Source organism: Phacochoerus africanus, chromosome 13 (genome assembly GCF_016906955.1).
Source record: "Phacochoerus africanus isolate WHEZ1 chromosome 13, ROS_Pafr_v1, whole genome shotgun sequence".
NCBI lineage: Eukaryota > Metazoa > Chordata > Mammalia > Artiodactyla > Suidae > Phacochoerus > Phacochoerus africanus.
The window spans coordinates 14,968,544-14,984,281 of record NC_062556.1 but is presented as its reverse complement, the minus strand read 5'-3'; the positions used below and the strand labels follow the sequence as shown (position 1 = coordinate 14,984,281).

General features: G+C 45.9%; 1 long non-coding RNA gene across 1 annotated transcript in view; it reads left to right on the top strand.

Annotated features, from left to right (window-relative positions):
- LOC125113318 (uncharacterized) overlaps positions 1–15,738 on the top strand; it is a 257,564-nt gene that overhangs the window by 16,872 nt on the left and 224,954 nt on the right. The window contains exon 2 of the long non-coding RNA XR_007131412.1: positions 14,870–15,181. This is a non-coding gene — a long non-coding RNA (uncharacterized LOC125113318). The remainder of the gene's footprint in view (positions 1–14,869; positions 15,182–15,738) is intronic.

Here is a 15,738-nt window from a genome sequence, read left to right as displayed (position 1 = left end):
TTATTCTAAGAGCATTCTCTGTTGAACCATGTAAGTGGGATCCTTGTTGGTTAGGATGGATTGATTACTAAGCAAATGATTGCATTGAAAGAGCCAGAGTGTGCCACTAGGGTGGTGACTTCAGAGATGGTGGGAGCTGAATTTAGAGACAGAAGCTCCCCGCCCATGCTTGCATCGTGTGCAGGGGGCTGCAGAGAGATGGCCATTTTCATCTTGAATATTCACCTCAATTCAAACCTGTGAAAACATCCCGAGGATAGACATTGGTACTACCCCTTTAGCCTGGCAGCACTCTATTCTCTCCTGAGAAGGGGTATGGGCGGGGGGGCGAACAACACCAGGTGTGTACCAGGCCTGGTTCCTCATGGGTTTTCGTTTTAAGGCTCACAGGACACATTGGGTTGGGCACCTTTGAGATGTCAGCTCTGGCTCAAAAGTCGTGAAATTGTGAACTAGGGAAAGGTGTCAATAGGTTGACCAAAAAAAAAAAAAATCAAAGCTCCTTCCAGACAAAGCTTGTCAGTGTTTTTTGCAGGTCTCCGCTGAGGCTTGGATAAACAATAACCAGTTCATTCAAGTTTTAGTGAAGAAATAAGTTTTTTCCTATTTAAAAGTTACAATGAACAATGTTGCCATGAATTTATTTTGTATCAAAAGTTCATCAATGAGAGACAGCACTTATCAATATGTGCTTAAGGTATGAGAACTTAGGTAAATCTTCTCTCGCCATCTCAGTTAAACTGGACCATCTTCTGAGCCCACAAGGTGACCTTTTTACTTAAAAAGTGATTCTTTGTAAATACTTACCTATACAGATAGAAATGTTTTTAATCTAGCTCAACAAATTCTGAGGCTCATATAAGACAGTAACTGCCCTCCATCACCTCCAGCTTGAAATATTTAAGTAGCCTTATTCCTTTCATTCATTGACTTTTTACATTTATATATACTGGAGCTCCAATGACGAACCATTAATGTAGAAAAAAGTGGAGGAAAAGTGACCCCAAATGAACTATGAGAAGACAGGGGTAAAGAGGTCACAGGAAGGGTGCAGGAGGGCCTCCGCTGGTCTCACCGTATCAGTATCTTTATGCCTGCCTTGACCGTTGTCACAACATCAATAGCTGCTGCATGTACATACCCCCCAAACATATATGTATATAAACACATACATATACCTATGTATTTAACTGTTCATTGGAAAGTATTTCATGGTCTGAAGTTCCCACTGTGGCTCAGCAGTAACGAACCCAACTAGTATACATGAGGTTGCAGGTTTGATTCCTGGCCTCGCTCAGTGGGTTAGGGATCCGGCGTTGCCATGAACTGTGGTGTAGGTTACAGACCCGGCTTGGATCTGGTGTTGCTGTGGCTGTCGCGTAGACTGGCACCTGAAGCTTGGATTCGACTCCTAGCCTGGGAACTTCCTTATGCAGAAGGTGTGGCCCTAAAAAGCAAAAAAAAGAAAGAGAGAAAGAAAGAAAGAAAAAAAATATTTCATGAACATTCACTCATTCATTCAAATGATAGATATTTGAGTCTCTACAGGGTGCCAGGCACTCTTCTAGGCAGGAGGAATAGTGTGCAAAATAGACATAGCTTTCCTATGCACTGGAAACCAAAAAATCTGTGACCCATTTTATTGCAATATTCGCTTTATTGCTATGATATGGAAATGAACCCACAATATCTCCGAGATGTGCCTATGCTCGGTATGTTGTCGAATGGATTGCTTTTTTTGTTCAATTTCCGGTACAGCACATCATTCGGTATCACAAACACAGTCCACCTGATTTTGGTAGATGCATGTACCATATTTGCTTAGCGTTTCTCCTGTTTTCAGACCTTTCATTTCTCAGAATTATTTTTAAAAATGTGGTGCTGAGCTTTCTTCTATGTCTCGGTGTATACAGGGGCGTGCGGGATAGAGTCGCTATCCAAAACGTTCACAAAAACGTAGAGCTTTGACATGAGTTTCGTCAAAAATTATGTGTTTTGATTAATGCCATTTTGCCAAACCCAGAAAAATCATTTTAGCAAAAAGTAAGGGGAAAACTTCTCTAGGGTTATTTTCCTATTTTTTGCCACATGCCAAAAAAAAAAAAAAATTTTTTTTTTTTTTTTTTTATCAATTTTCTTGCCAGTAACTGCTTTTGGCTTAGCCAGAAGCCGAACATCACAATGGGGGTGGAAAGGAGTGTTTTGCTCCAAATTGCATAATTTGGCAAACTTTCCTACTACGGTAGTCATGTTTTTGCAAGATTCAGTGAACTTTATAAAGGCCGTCTCTCCATCAGTAACCCGCTGCAGCAAAACCATGACAGCATGGCTGCTCCTCCCGCCTCAACTTCTTCCTGTCTTCCCTGGGTTCCTGGGGGTCATTGGTTCTGGGATCCCAAGGTCAGGTCCTTGGGAAGTTCTCTTGCCCAGTGTTGTAAGCCTAGCTCCTTCTTTATTCCCTCTTGTATTTAAATCCTTCCTCCTTATAACAGGGATTCAGATAATAGAAGGCCAGAGAGGAGTTCGCCTCCCAAACTCCACTGGTGTAAGTGTGTGCAGAGGCTTCCGTGGTGCCTGATGAATTGCCATTCCATTTCTATCAACGTGGTGATAATAATTGATAGCTCTAAATATTCTTCAGCATTGCCTTCGTGCGAGGTACTGCGCTAAGCCTTCGTCTTTTTATTTCATTCCCTTAACAACCCCACAAAATAGGAAACACTGTCCCCACTTGACAAGTGGGAAAATCAAGAATGAGAAAGTAACTGCTCAAAGTCCTAAGAGGTGGAAGCTCGGGGGTCTGAAGCCAGGTCTGTTTTGGACTCTGGAGTCCTGCGATCATGATCACTGTGCACCCTGCCTCCTTTCCTGCCTAGGCTACATCTAGGGGCATTTTGCGTTGAAGGAACATCTCATCTGTTCTTCTGGTGCAAGTTCTAGCCACAGCTAGAGTCAGTAACATAGGCTGAAGGTGTTTGAGATGCTGCTGGTAATAATTATGACTCTTCTTCCAAGACAGAACTACTGTGTGTGTCTGAGGAGACAAACGGATTTAGAAAGAAACCTGAGTTAGAATCCTGACTCCATCAGCAACGAGGCCATATCCTTTTTGGGTTTCTTATCTTGGGAAATAGTGACGGTAACGACTCTCTTATAGGTTGCTCCGAGCATGAGACACCGTATATAGGCGCCCACCACAGGATACTTGAATTATTGTTTATTATTATTGTCACAGGAGAAGCAAGGATGTTACAAAGGTCCTTGAGAAGCAACACTATGAGGCAGAGGTCCTAACTGACAAGATGCAGAGGTTTCTGGAAACTGCAACATGTGTGGACCTTGAAAGCATTATGCTAAGTGAAAGAAACCAATCACAGTGCCACGAATTGGCTGCTTCCAGTGTCTGGAATAGGCGAATCTATGCAGAGAGAACATATTTCACTGGTTGCCTTGGGCTGAGAGGTTCAGGGGGATATGGAGAGGGACCACTACTGGATATGGGGTTTCACTTTGGGGTGATAAAAATATTCCAATACTGATCATGCTGATGGTTGTGAGACTCTGTGAACATGCTAAAAACCCTTGAATTGTATATATATGTCAATAAAAAAGTTTTTGAATTGTATATATATATATATATATATATATATATACAAAAAATTGTATATATGTATATATATTGTGTGTATATATATATGTAGTATGTATATATATACACATAAATTGTATATATATATATACAAAAATTGTGTGTGTGTGTGTGTATATATATATATATATATATATACAAAAAAAAAGTTTTTGTTAAAAAATAAGTTTCTGGGAGTTCCCGTCATGGCTCAGCAGGTTAAGGACCCGACATTGTCTTCCTGGGGATGCAGGTTGAATCCCTGGCTTTGCTCAGTGGGTTAAGGATCTGGTATTGCCACAAGCTGCAGCATAGGTCACAGATGCAGCTTGGATCTGGAGTGACTGTGGTGTAGGCCAGCAGTGCAGCTCCAATTCTACCCCTAGCCTGGGAATTTCCATATGCTGCAGGTGTGGCCATTTAAAAAAAAAAAGTTTCTGATGTATGTTTAGTTAAAAGAAATTGAGAAATACTATAGTCATCATGGGTTTATACTATGTGTAATATGGTTTATTTATACTATATATGATATGGTTTATTATACTAATTTATTCTAATATGTAATATAGTATAAACTTAATATATACTTATATACATAAATATTGTATATAATATAAACATTGATAGAGTAGTAACATTAATATAGTAATAATAAAATTTTTACTATATAAAAATATAGTAGTAGTATAGTATATTTATGTGGAATGCATTTCTCCAAAAAAGTATGTGCTGTGTCTTTCTAAGCCAAGGCACTTAGAGGAACGTATCAAAAACTAGGTGTAAAATCGAAAAAAAGAAAAGAAAAGAAAACCTAAAGGCAAAACAAACACAGGAAGAGAAACTAGACAGAAAAAAGTGGAAAGCCAGGAAGGAGACGGCCCCTAGGTCTGCCCTCAGCCTGACTCACGCTCCCCAGTGTGTGCATCGGGAGCTGTTTGTTACAGGGCGAGGGAGCTGCTCTGATTCATCCCCACTGTCTTATAGGGAATCCATGTGCCAAAGTGGCCTCCATGAGAAAGCCACTTGACCTTGCCCCATGGGCCACACAGATGTGCACGTGGCAAGAATCCAAGGCGAGATGAGGGCAGTTGAGAGCTTGTAGAGTCAGACCACGATGTCTGACTGCTAATTAACCAAACTATCTAGGACCAACTCCGTGGATGTGGTCCAGCAGGTATCCTACCCGCCAAAAATGCGAGAAGATGCAGAAGTCACTTGGTCGTAAATGTCTTGTCTCCGAGAGGAGAAAATATCTGTAAAAGTGCCTGGCTCGTGTTAGACCCTAATGGATGCCTGTGGAAAGTATTGTTGTTGGAATGAACCCAGCCACAAAAAGATCTTGTCTCCCTTCCTGTCTCTTAGGTAGTTAGTAAATTCATCAGGGAAAAAAAAAAAGTTGAACTACTTTTTGGACATCTTAATAATTTCTATTTTTGGTGGTGCCTTCCAGTGTATAGGACCCTCCTACATCAGTGGCTCTTTTTATTTTTGAACAGCACCATGGAGGCATAGAATGGGACAGAGCAGACTCAGAGATGGCCGATGGTTTTTAAGGTGACACAGTCAAGGCAGGGAATAAGCGAGATCCAACTCCGGGCTTCTTCCCAGATGCATGAGCTGAAATTCCTTGGCCTAGTTGGTCAACTTCATTTTTCAACGTTTCAAGGGATTATATTGATGCTATAATATAAGCAGTGAGAGGATTGTTGGTCAAAACATCACATATGGTGGTGACAGGGGTCAGCCAACCAAGCCACTGCTTCTTGAGACCAAATGAAGGAGTGAACTAAGCCCAAGAGTAGAGACTCCAGTGTCCATGGGAAAAGGAGCCTCACGAGGTGGTGAGCTCAGGCACAAGTCTGGAACCACATTCTGGCTTCCCCTGATTTCGTCGCCCATCCATTGGGGGTAATGTTAGGATTCTAGGGGATTTTGGCAAGGATATAGGTGCTACTGCATGTTCAGCATCTAACACAGTGCCTGGCACAGAGTAGGTGTTTATTAAAAGCAATCTCCTATTGCTCATTTCCTTCTCTTTCTTTTTATTTCATCCTCTCAGTGTTGTCTTCATCACTGTCATTTGCTCATCAAAGTGCAGGGTCACCTCACAAGAACTGGGGATTTAGACCACTTGCGAGAAGGCGTGGAAATTCCTGTGGATTCACAGTCAGCTGATGTGGGGCAAGGATGGCTCATTGCTTTCAGCTTCATATTTGAAAGCAGAGGCTGTTCCGGTTATGCTTGTTCTCCACTTTATCCAAGTGCAATCCATCTTTCCCTTCCCTTCTTCATATGTTTGTATCTTTCCCATCATTTGTTAAACCCCAGCCATGCTCTAGATTTGAATCCCAGGTGACTCGACCAGTACAGACCTGACCTCTGCTGAGTTGGAGCATTGGTACATGGTCACGGGAAACTTGGGTCACAAGTGACCAGACTTTGCACTTGGGAGTTCCCAGCATGGCTCAGCAGTTATGAACCCAACTAGCATTCAGGAGGATGCAGGTTTGATCCCTGGTCTTGCTCAGCAGGTTAAGGATCCAGCGTTGCCATGAGCTGTGGTATAGGTCGCAGATGCGGCTCAGATCTGATATTGCTGTGGCTGTGGCATAGGCCAGCAGCTGCAGTTCCAATTCAACCCCTAGTCTGGAAACTTCCATATGCCTTGCGTGTGGCCCTAAAAAGACACACAAAGTCTTTGCAATGGAAGGCAGGCTTGGGGTGGGTCATCTTGAGAGCATGTGGTGCCAGTGGGCCAGGGAGGGATACAAGAGATGGGGTTCATGTGAGTCTCAAAGGCAGAGCTGCTGTCGGAGTCCGAGTTAGCCAGCTGAACCAGAAGGCAGGGCCCTGGCCTGGCCTCCCTGCAGGCTGGATGGGGTTAGAATTCAGGGGTTCCCACAGGGCAGCGCACACAGGCAGAGAATAGTGAAGTGGATATCCAGAGGTCAAGATCTCAGTCAAAGAGGCTGAGATGACAGGTACCTGCCTGGTTTCAAAATTTAGTCTGAGCATCTAGACACAGGACTTGCATGGCAAGGCCAAGAAATGAGTTCAGAATCGGGGAATCTCCAGAAGTGGTCCACACAACCCGCCCCTCCAGACACTGGGAGAGACCCAGCTCAGGCCTCCAGCCCCAGAGCACTGGCCTTCAGGGAGTGGAGGGTCCTGTAGGGGCATCCCACCAGCTCTCGAATGCCCACATTCATTCATTATCATCCTAAGAAATGAGAGGTAGATGTAAACTAACAAGAGGTTCGAGGTGAAAGTCGTTTGATGTCTCAACCACAGCAGGAGTTATTGACCCCTTAATCAACTCTGTCGATCACCAGAGCCCTCTTCAAATCCAGGAACCTCTCACTGTGGCTGCAGGTGACCCCTTCTGCATGGCCCAAGCCTCTCTCCTTTTATCTTCTGCTAAATCTTTGGCCTGTGCCTGTGGGACAAGGTAAACCACATCCTTGGCTGTCTGTCTAGTTTCAGCCAGTACGTGTTGTGGGTGAATGCTGATTACACATCCGAGCCTTGTAGAAAATGTTAATGGTGTGTTGCGAAGGAGTGTGGAAAACACCATTGGAGAGATGAATTAAGCTCGGGAAAATGTGTCTTAGTGGGAAGAGGGCTAAATTCCAACCTTTGCTCTGCTCTTAACTGGACCATCACCTGGACTGGTCTCAGGGTCCCTGTTAATAGTGTCATGCTTGCATTCCTTATGGGACTGTCACAGTGATCAGGTGAGATAATACAGGTAGAAGGATTTGGGAAACCAAAAGTGGTGAATTCTTTCATTCAAAAAAAATTGCCAGTAAATTCACCAATAGCAGCACCTCGGTCGATACCTAAATGGAGACCCAGAATGTCCCCTCTACTCCCCTTATCAGTCCAGATCAAAAAGACGCAAGAGGAGACGCCTAAGAAAGCTCTGAGATAATAAAGTTGTGTTTCTCAAACTTGAGCGTGTGTCAGAGTCACCAGGAGGGTGTCTCAAAGCACAGCTTGTGGGCCCCACTCTAAAGTTTCTGCCCCAGTGGGTCTGGGCGGGGCCTCCCTGGAGAGTTTGCATGTCTCTCTGGGTCCAGGTGCCATGCATCTGCTGGGCTGAGAGGACTGAGCACATGGTGGCAGTTGTTATGAATCCTTGACCCGTGAAAGAAAAGGTGAGCCGAGGCAGCCTGGCAGGGGTGCCCTGCCTTCCTCCCCCCCGGCTCTGCAGCAGGTGTTGGGACCTGGTTTCAGGGCAGGTTTAGACCCACCCAGGGCGTGGACAGACCCTTTCCCAGTGTGTGGTACCCTCCTCCGTTTTACCTCCGAGAACTTAGGGATGCTCAGGACAGGTTAGAACTGCCACTTATGGATGTCTGTGGTGTGGGGGCATTTTTTCTCTTCTGGAGAATTTGCGAGTAGAAAAACATCTGCTTGTATCGTGTTAAATCTCTTCCCTGGCGCTCTGTCAGCTTCTTCCAGGCTTGAGAATGGTTATGATGTCTGGGTTACATTTTCTCACCTTCCATGATTCTTCTGAACGAGTCGTGCACCTTAAACTGGGGGAAGTTAGGGGCCGGTTTCCTCTCCATCCTGGATGCAGTTCTTTGCACAGTCTTTGCAGTGTGATTGGTTCTCTCCCCTCCCCCATTAAGACACACAGAAGCTCCCCCTGTTCATTCACTATTTTCTAAATGCTCTGGTGCTAAGTAGAATATAAGGAGAAGTAAACTGTTACTCAAGCAGAGAGGGTGGGGTGAGGGTGGGCGGGGCCAGAACAGGGGATTTTCTGTGAACTAGGGCTTCCTAACTCTGGCTGCATCTTAAATCACCTCTTAGTTTTTATAGCTATTTGTGCTCAGAACCTGAGATTCTGCTTTAAATTCACCTGGGATGGGACCCTTGGCATTGGAAAATTGCAGTTTCTTCAGGGGATTCTGATGTGCTGTCAAGCCTGAGAGTCACTGTCCTAAACCAGTTTTTCTCAACAGCACCTGGGTACTGAGCACAGCTGCACTTTTGTGTGACTTCCTTTGAACAACCACAAGCCACGCTGAGGTGGGCTGGAGGTGCCACCTAAAGGGTAGGTTAGAAATCAGCACCACAGCCTGAGATGAGACAGAGAAGAGCAGGAAGCAGGTATCCTGAGACCAGTGGGCAAGATCAAAAAGGCCAGTTCAGAGAGCAGTCTGAAAGGTCAGGCTGAGGACGGCAGAGGCTGGAACTAATGCAGGGGTGTGAGTCAAAGGTTCAGGGCCAAGGGTGCAAACTGCCAGGTTATCCCAGGCCCAAGGAGGCAGCTCAAGGATAAAGCTTGTTTAGAACCAGGGGCAGCCTGCGCCTGGACCTCCTCATGTTCTGAGTCCTGGGCCCGAACCCGGTGAGTGGGGCTGAACTCACCTGGGCTGCTCACAGCCAGGAGAGGCAATATGGGAAACGAGAAAGTTCTTGAAGGAGGGAGAGGAACAGTAACAAGTGCGGACGAGGTTGTTTGGTCTGCTTCGTGCTCAACAGCCAGTTCCAATGTTGTTTTCATCAAACTGACCGAGTGTTTCTGCTGCACAGATACAGCCTGAGTTGATGGGAATCCAAACATAATACTCTCTCCTAATACTCACTAGTCATTCCTCAGTATTCACAGGGGATTCATGCCTGGACCCCGGGGACACCAAATCCACCATTTACAAGCCCCTTAATTTTTCTTTTTCTGTGCTTTCTGGTCCTAAGAAAAAAAAAACTACAGTTGCACTACAATATTGTATTAGTTTCAGGGGTACAACGTAGTGGTTCAAGGTTTATATAGATTAGACTTCACTTAAAAGTGAAGCTGGGGAGTTCCCATTGTGGCTCAGCAGGAAGAAACCCAACTAGGATCCATGAGGTTGTGGGTTCCATCCCTGGCCTCACTTAGTGGGTTAAGGATCCAGCATTGCTGTGAGCTGGGGTGTAGGTCGCAGACATGGCTCGGATCTTGCATGGCTTTGGCTGTGGCATAGGCCAGCAATTACAGCTCTGATAAGACCCCTAGCCTGTGAACTTCCATATGCCACACGTGCGGCCCTTAAAAAAAAAGAAAGGCAAAAAAAAGTACAGCCGATGCTATATTCTCTGTTGCTCAAGTCCCTTATATTTACAAGAAACACATGCACATTCCCCCATATACTTTAAATCATCTGTATGTTATCTAGAATACCTAATACAGTGTAAACACTCTGTAAACAGTTGCTGGAGCATGGCACATTGGTTTTGCTTTTTGGAACTTTCTGGAATTTTTTTTCTCAACTATTTTGATCTGCAGTTGGATGACTTCGTGATGCAGAACTCGCAGATGTGAAGGGCTGAGTGTACTCAAACTTCAGTAGCACAAATGAATTCCCAGAGGAATCTTAGTAGAATGGTGCCTCCAAGTCAGTAGATCCTGGGTGGAGTCCGAGGGGCCCAAGACTCTACACTTCTAACAGTCCCCCAAAGGATGCGGATCTGAGGCCCACTTCTGAGCAGGAAGAACTTGGAAGACAGGAATGGTGTCCACTTAAATGCATTAAAGAACACCTGGCAGAGACCTGTTTGGTCACTAGGCTTGTAGACAGCTATTCGACAGAGTGAGCCAGGCCGAAGTTGACTCAGGGAAGCAACAACCACGAATAAGTAACCTGTTACCTGGGAATAGAACAGCAATTCTTTCATAAGTGAATGTCGATGAGGTATAATTTTCTGCTGTAGCAGAATTTCTACACCTGACAGTATTCTTAATATACTTTAATTAAGAGGTTAATCTGTTGTAGAAATTGCTTTTCTCTGAAGCCACCTGAAATCAATTTAAACTCAATTACAAGTGGTTAGCTATTGTTTATGTGGTTAAAGATTAGAGAATACATTTTTGCTTGTCAGGAGCCATCCGAGCAAATTTTGAATGTCACCATCAGAGGCAAGTCTGAATAGTTGAGTGCTCTTTAATGGGCATGGAGAAACCATTAGAAAATATAATCAGTCATATTTGATGACTTGACCTTGGGACTCAGCTTGAAAAGGTCTAATCATGTCTGTCCCATAAGTGCCACCAGGATTGCTCTGCTGAAATTAATTGATCATTACGTGCTTTCTGAGAGCCTAATATACCCTATTTGATGGAATATAAATTGCAAAAATAATCTGTAAATTATATAACAAGCTTCATAATACATTTGCCCTCTGTCTTTGTAGCACAGATTAAATCTGACAGCTAGTTTCAAAATGATCAAAATCGCTTAACTCTTCCGATAGTTTGGAATGCTTGAGTTTTACAAAGAAAAAAAAAAAATCTATTGCATGGCATGTGTCCAGTCTATAAATGTGATTTACAATCCATTTTCCATCAGTGAAATGTGGAGATAAAAAGAGGTCTGAAAAGGTTTTCTGGAGCTGGAATGCATTATTGCATTCAATTGCTTAGTAAAGTATTTAGTTGCTATTAAAATTTTGGTTGCGTGTCAGAGACAAGGAAACTGTTTTGAATCCTACCGAGTATGTAAAAGAATGACATGCGTCTAAGAGGCCAGCCAGCTTGCTAATGGGGTATCCTATAGTCTGGTTGAGCCATACGCAATGACTCTGCCCTCTGTTGATTGTCAGTGGGTTAAAGGTTCCTTGTCATCCTTTCACGTGTCAAAATGATGAATCTAGTTACCTCCTCTGTTTATGTGTATTCTTCTGGGATCAAGGCATTCTGCCAATATAGGGTACACCATCCATGACAGTTTGGTTAAAGTTATAGAAAGCCTTCCTCTGGAACTCTCCCCCCTCACCCACCCCCTGGAGAATTGGTAAAAGGATTTTCCTTTGAGCAAACACTTCTCGCATTTGAAACAAACCTTCTAGGATTCTCTTCCAGTTCATGGTGAACCATGAACTGCTGAGTAGAAGACCATTGTATTCCAGTTGGCATCAGGAAAGAAGATCACATTTTTAGATCGCAGGGTGGTGTTTTGCATAAGAGACCAGGGCAGCTCCCTAGATGCCAGGATGGTGGAAGGTTTTCTGGGAACTGGACCTTTGAAAGCTAACATCTCTTGGGAGTTGAGCGAGGGGTGAATCTCAGCCACAGGGACCATGTTTCTTACGTGAGGGCTCTGGGTCAAATCCCAGCTCTGTCCCTTACTGCTGGCAAGCCATTAGGCAGACGTCTTAGCTTCTTAAAGTCTCAGTCCCTCTCACTGTAAAACGGAGATGATAATGAAGATGCACTTACCACGCTCTTCGTCAGCATTAAGCAAAGCCCAGAAGGATTTGGTGTCTCTGTTTTCTGAGCCCTGAATAGGGGTGCATGATTTGAGAAAGGTGGTTTTTCCTGGCTTATGAAATTTGTGATATGTATTGATAAGTCTTACAAAGTGACCGAAAGGAAGCTGTCTTGGATTTTTCCATTTCTCAGACACTCATTATGACAACTCTTTCTGGAGGGAGAATGGCGGTGAGGGAGAGGGAAGATTTTCAGGGTAGGCTCTGTACCAGGAGCAGGGCCCTGAGCTATAGTCTTGGTTCAGCCGTAAACCAGCTGTGTGAGGGCTGAGCAAGGTGACCCTCCTGCTCTGGGCTCTATTGATATTTGTGTAAAACGACAGGGTTGAACAGATGTCCGCTAAGGGTGTTTCAGCACAGAGATGCCACACTTTTGCATTGCTGGCCATCTCTGAAAGGCTGTTTCCTGCTCTCCACCCAGGACATGGTCAGAGGGTGGGCACAGACAGGACAGCCTGGGCAGGGAGGTGACCCCCCCCCCATCTGTGGCCCTTGGCCTCATGTGGCTTGACCCCTCCACTTGTGGCTTACAGCGTCTTCCATGGGTGGTCACACATGGGGACCCTTCACTAAGGGTGACCCAGCCTTTAAACATCAAGTCTCCCTTAAGAAACATAAAACGAAAATTCCTTAGTTTCTCAATTCGAACAAGCCTCTTCCACTTTATGATCTGAGGAGTGCCTGCTCGGTCCCACCTTGCCCACCCTTCTCCAAATGGGACAAGGTCCTACGAGGGCATCCTGAGGGCGGGATTCAGCCCACAGATGACAGCTCCTCCTGCTCTACCCCCACAAGGATCCCGCCACTGGAGTTAATTCCCGACATAGAAAAAAATCAGAAGATTGTACATAAAACCCAGATTTCCAGCTTCTTTTGAAAAACTAACAAAGAAGAAATTATCTCTAGAATTTCCCCCAGAATGATGACCTGGTTCTTACACCAGAGGGTGAAGAGTCCGACCAAGACTTGAAAGGGGACCACCCAAACTCTGTCCTCTCTAACCTCTTTGTTTGGTTGGTTGTTTTTTTTTTGCATTTTAGGGCTGCACCAGTGGCACATGGAGGTTCCCAGGCTAGGGGTCAAGTTGGAGCTGCAGCTGCCGGCCTACACCACAGCCACAGCAACATGGGATCCTTAACCCACTAATGAAGGCCAGGGATGGAACCCACATCCTCATGGGTACCAGTAGGGCTTGTAACCCCCTGAACCACAGTGGCACCTGCCCCCCTTGAACATCTTTGAACTGGCCCAGGACCATCATGTTGGCCTTGCTGCCAAGGAGCCTCTTGGAGAGCTTGACTCCTGCCCCCTGGCTTGCTTCACCTTCACGCTGTCCGCCAGAGCTTCCTGAGCGCCATCTGTGCCCCTGCTCCAGGCTCAGATACCAAGTCTAACCTTGAAAAGTTTCAGTTCCCTAAGATTAAGTCCTCCTGACCATGTCGATCCCTCGAAGAGCAGCCGCACTTTGGGGCTAAAATAAGTGATGGTCACTTTGCAGGAAGCTCTGAGTGTCCTTTTTGCTCTGCATGGGGAAGGGAGTGGGTTTGGGGACACAGAGGTTCTAGCTCAGGCTAGAGGATGAAACAGAGTCTGGGAAGGGTAGACGAGGAGGTGGGGCTGGATGGAGGACTGGCGGCTTTCCCACCTCTTCCCAGAGACCGGCAGTTTGGAAGTCAGCGGGAGGCAGGTGGCGGGGGGTGCACGTCCCTCTCTGCACAGGGTGAGTCTCCCCTTGGAGGCATTTCTCTCGGGGGTGTCAGCGCCCCCAGCTCTTGGCTGCCAGCTGGAGACCGCAGTGGGGAGGCGGTTTGGAGCAACCTCACCGCCACTCACTTAAGGCCAGGACACAGACAGAGGGCGGGCTGCCCGGCCCTGACTTTGCTTGGAGGCTGAGTCCCCTTCCAGCTCTGAACTTACACCGTTCGAGTTTCCTTTGCTTGTCCCACGAGAACTATGCCTTTGGGCCCCCCCCCCAGTGGGGCTTCATCCCCGGTGGGAACCCGCAACCCACTTCCCATGACACGCGGCGGTGGGCCAGCCAGTCAGGCCACAGGCGAGTCCTGCTGAACACAGTCCTGGAGAAACCGTGCCTCGCAGCAGCTGGTGTTTCAACCACAGCATCACAGCCCCCAGCGGGGGGCTCGCGTCAGCCCATGCGGCGGAGTGCGACGTGCCAGTCATTGACGGGCCTCGGAAAGAGGCGAAGGCCGGGAAATCAATATCGACACAGTGACCTCGGGCCAATATTCAGCATTACCTTGAATTCAGTCACTCGCTTGAGAGCTCAGCCACTGAAGCGAAGGCAGACCAGGTGCCCGCAGAGTACACGTGCTGCGGACAAAAGGAAATTCCCACCCGGGAGATCTTCGCCATTGATTTAGTCACACAATGAAAGGTTTCACTCCTGTGCAAAATGCTTGAACAGGCAAAGGCGTTCTGCTTTGTACTCTTTAGAGCTCTAGCTCCGTTTCCCTAGAAATAGCAAGCACACTATGTCGTGTTAAATTCCTTCTGTCAGCTGAATTGTCTGGCATGGAATTTGGGGGTTGAATCGTTTTGTCTAAAAAGGAAAAAAAAAAAATAGGTCATTTGCTTCTTCTCTCCATAATTCTTTTGTTCATTCACTGGGTCCTTTAGCCAAATCCTATTGAGGGAAAGAAGCGTGGCTCACGCTGCCTGCAGATATGATGGGAGGTTTGCCTTCTCCCCTACGGCTGTCAGGATTTAAAAAAAAAATAGTGACACAAATTATGTCATCCCTATTTAACCTTGTCCTCTGACCTTTTGTATGTATATTTATATGGTTGTAATGAAAGTTAACACATACTTTTTCGTTTGTTCTTTTAACTTCATGCACTTGGTACACAGGCTTCATTTTTAAGGTGTGGAGAAGAATCCGTCAAATGAATGTAGGTACCGTCCTGGCTGATTGCAAAACTGCCTCTAACCCTGCACCCCTCTCTGTTTCTGCCTCCTTTGCAGTGTGATTTTGTAGCTCCTCCCATCGGGGAATTAAATTGACTTTCTAAGCCCTGGAATAAGGCTGGCCTTGGGGCTTGCTCGGACCACCAAAAGAGCAACAAGGATGGTGTGCTGATCCCAAGCCAAGGCCTCAAGAGTCCTTGAACACAAGAGGCCCTGAGGACTTCTGCCTGCCTTCTTAGAACCCTGCTGTAGTCCACTGTCATGAGAAAAGCCCGAGTCAGCCTACCAGACCCTCAGACACCACGTACCGAGAGCGCACCGTTCATGGACTGGTCACCGTCCGGCGATGTCATCTGAAATCATGGACAGGTAATTTACGTGATGATAAGTATTGTGATGATAAGTATTATGATGAAGACTGAAATCCTCTCACAGGTGGTCAGTTAATTTGCTTGCTTCCTTCTTTGTAGATTTAAGTATCCCTCTGGTTACAAATTCCCATAACAAACATTTACTGAAGACCCTGAGATAGGTATTTGATCAGAGTTATTCATTCACTGATACCCCTGAGACCTATGTGGTGATCTGTATGTTGGGGAACAGTGAACATAAAAAATGCCTGTTCTGGGAGTTCCCATCGTGGTGCAGTGGAAACAAATCTGACTAGGAACCCTGAGGACGTGGGTTTGATCCCTGGCGTCGCTTGTGGGTTAAGGATCCGGTGTTGCCATGAGCTGTGGTGTAGGTCGCAGACACGGCTCAGTTCCTGTGTGGCTGTGGCTGTGGCTGTGGGGTAGGCCGGCAGCTACAGCTCTGATTGGACCCCTAGCCTGGGAACATACATATGCCGCTGGTGTGGCCCTAAAAAGGCTAATAATAATAATAATCCCTGTTCTTAAAAGGTTTCCATGCTGGTGAGTAGGGGA